The sequence below is a fragment of the Canis lupus genome, chromosome 5, assembly GCF_003254725.2.
Source record: "Canis lupus dingo isolate Sandy chromosome 5, ASM325472v2, whole genome shotgun sequence".
Classification (NCBI taxonomy): domain Eukaryota; kingdom Metazoa; phylum Chordata; class Mammalia; order Carnivora; family Canidae; genus Canis; species Canis lupus.
This window is the reverse complement of record NC_064247.1, coordinates 77381349-77384959: the sequence shown is the minus strand read 5'-3', so window position 1 is coordinate 77384959 and position 3611 is coordinate 77381349.

Below are 3611 nucleotides of genomic sequence, written 5' to 3'. Positions count from 1 at the left end.
TGGCCTGATACGTGGTCAGTTTTTTCAAATAACAAACTCACTGGATGGATTGCATACAACCCCCTCAGCAACTTCCAGGGTGGGAAAGGAATATTAGACTAGAGTTAGTTTTGTTTGTAACTTTTTTTCGGTGGTCAGAATTCTTGGAACCTTCAGAAAGCTCAAGAAGAAAGGTACGTACCTGTACAAACTTTCAGGCTGTATCAGGGAGTCAGCAGACCAACAACACTCCATTCTTGACCCAGGTTACGACTCCACGAGCTGGTTTAACCATATCCCGAGGAAGGGTGCTCTCTCCTTGTAGCTCACCTGGCTTTGCCTGAGTCTTTCGAAGGCCTGATTTTCATTCTGGCATTCTGTAGTATTTTGTCTGGCCCTTTGCAGGCATAAAAAGCCCAGTTCCTGACACCAAGCCGTAGAGGCCTGCTGTCCTATCCTTGACCACTCTGCCTTGCTTGTTGGTATTGGCGAGGCTGAGACAGCTACAGTTGGTAGCTTAGGGTTGCCACTGGGAGGAGGTGACCGAGTGTGCCACTCTTTGCACCGGGATACTGTCAGGTACCTCGTTCTTGCCGATGGATCATAAGTGAGGAAGGAGGCTTGTTCCTGGACCAGAGGCTAAAGGAGTAGTAGCCTCTACAAGCTCAAGGCAATGATGTGGAGGCCCCTGTGGATTGCAGAGCCGCGGGATGGAAGCATCCCTTGTCCACAAATCGAACATGGAGAAAACTGCCTGCTTTGGGGTATGGTAAAAGTAAACTGGTGTTTGAGCTGTTACACATTTTGGAATCTATTTGTTACTATTGCCCTGGAAACCACAAACTTTTACTTAAAGGGTTAAAGTATAAATAGTTTAGGCTCTGCCCTATGGTTTTTGCCCCAGTCACCCAACTCTGCTGTTGGTGAGAATCTGCTGTTGTAGCATGCAAGCAGCCATAGACAATTAATGTACAAATGCACGTGGCTGTGTTCCAGCAGAATTTTATTTATAAAAACAGGCAGTGGGCCATATTTGGTCTGCTGGATGAGGTTTGCCGACCCCTGCTATAGCTAGTGTGTCTCTAAATAATAGGAGTAATTAAAATCCACTAAAAAATATGATACAGAGGGTAGAGGTCAACAGTAGATCTAGCCCACTGGGCTAGACACAAATTTATAACAAGTGTCCACTGAAAGATGAATTGACAAACAAAATGTGATGTGTATGTAATATGCAGACACACAAGGAAATGTTATCATTCAGCCTTTTAAAAGGAAGGAAATTCTGACACCCGCTATAATGTGATGAACCTTGAAGATTGCGTGGGAAGCGAACTAAGCCAATCCCAAAAGGACATATACTGTGATTCTAGTCCTATGAGGTACTTAGATGATTCCTAGAGCCAGAGCGCAGAATGTGGTTACAAGGGCCTGAGAGAGAGCAAGAAATGGGAGCTTGGTGTTTGACAGGGACAGAGTTTCAGTGTTGCAAGATGAGAGGGACTCTGGGGATGGATGGTGGTGATGGTGGCACAGCCATGTGGATGTGCTCGATGCCACTGACCTGTATACCTCAAGATGGTTAAGATGGTATAAGTTCTGTTATGTGTATTTTACAGGATTAAAAAAACAACTAGGAAATTAGAGATCAAATCTAGAATAGAAGTAATCTCTGGGGAGGTAGGGAGAGAAATTGTGTCATTAAGTGACAAAAAAGGAGCTTTAACTCCAATTGCAATGTTTATTTCTTCAAAAATAAAGTTCATCAGAATAAAAAATGAGCACCTAGGGGAGACCATCAAGAACAGAGGCAGACAACCCACAGAAGGGGAAAGGACATTTGCAAATCCTGCTTCTGGTAAGGAGCTTCTATCCAAAACATATAAAGAATTCTTAGAACTCAAAAATAAGAAGACAAGGAAACCAATTTTTAAAAGGGCAAAAGGATTTGAATAGACATTTCTCCAAAGAAGGTATACTGATGGCTGACCAGCAAGGAGGGGAAAGGATGCTCACCATAATTAGGAAAATACAAATCAAATCCACAAGGAAATACCACTTCACATCTGCTAGGAGGGCTAGAATAAAACCAACAACAGCAAGTGTTGGTAAGGATGTGGAGAAACTGGAATCCCAAATAGTGCAGCTGCTTTGAACAATAATTGGTAGCTCAAAATGCTAAACATAGCATCACCATGTGACCCAGCAACCCCACTCTTAGGCATGTGTCCAAGAGAACTGAAACAAGAAAAAAGCATGTAACTTGGGAGAGTAATAACTGGAGTGATAAAGTAAAAGAATTATAAAATTTTTTCTGGAAGGTATAAGTCCTGGGGTGCTTGCCGGCTCAGTCCATAGAGCATGCGACTCTTGATCTCTCAGGGTTGTGAGTTTGAGCCCCACGTTGGGCACAGAGATAACTTAAAAAAAAGGTAAAAACCCCTGTTAGCAGTAGTTTCCATAAGTCAAGTAGTAGCATTGAAATTTCTAGGTTAATTACTAAAAGAATATTAAACAAGGGTATAGTTTTCAAAAAAAAGAGGGAAAATGCTGGCATAAACAAGTATAACATTAATATTAGTATTTATATTTATAATCAATATAATCTATTAACCCATTAATTTGATATTAATCTACTATTAATATAAGAATAAAGCAATCCAAAAGAAAAGATACATGTTAACTAATTAGAATTTTTTTAAAAGATTTTTTATTTATTCATGAGACACACACAGAGAGAGGCAGAGACATAGGCAGAGGGAGAAGCAGGCTTGCAAGGAGCTGAATCTGGGACTCCATCCCTGGATCCGGGACTTTATCCCGGGACCCCAGGGATCATGCCTTGAGCTGAAGGCAGATGCTCAACCGCTGAGCCACCCAGACGTCTCAACTAATTAGAATTTAAATAAAAACTTGAAACAAAAATAAAAGAGCAACAGACAACAGGCAGAACAAAAAGGGAAACCTTATTAAAATGGTAGATTTGAATTCAAACATGTCAGTAATTATGTTAAATTTGAATAGAGTATATATTCCTATTAACCTGTAGGGGTTATTAGACTGGATTAAAAATACAACAAATGTAGGTGTTTATTTTTTATTATTCTTTTTTTAAGATTTTATTTATTTATTCATGAGAGAGAGGCAGAGACAGGCAGAGGGCGAAGCAAGGTCCCTACAGGGGATGCAGGACTCAATCCCAGACCCCAGGATCACGACCTGAGCCAAAGGTAGCTGCTCCAGTGTATGTGTTTAAAGGAGACATTAAAACAAGGATACCGACCGAAAGTATGAAACTCATGGAAAAAGATGCTTTCTTGTACACACTAAATAAAAGTAAACTGATATATTACTATTAGACCACATGTAGCTTATTTTATTTTTTTAAGATTTTATTTATTTATTCATAGACACAGAGAGAGAGAGGCGGAGACACAGGCAGAGGGAGAAGCAGGCTCCATGCAGGGAGCCCGACGGATCCGGGGTCTCCAGGATCACGCCCTGGGCTGCAGGTGGCGCCAAACCGCTGCGTCACCGGGGCTGCCCACCACATGTAGTTTAAAATAAAAAGCAGGGCAGCCCAGGTGGCTCAGTGGCTTAGGACTGCCTTCAGCCCAGGGTGTGATCCTGGA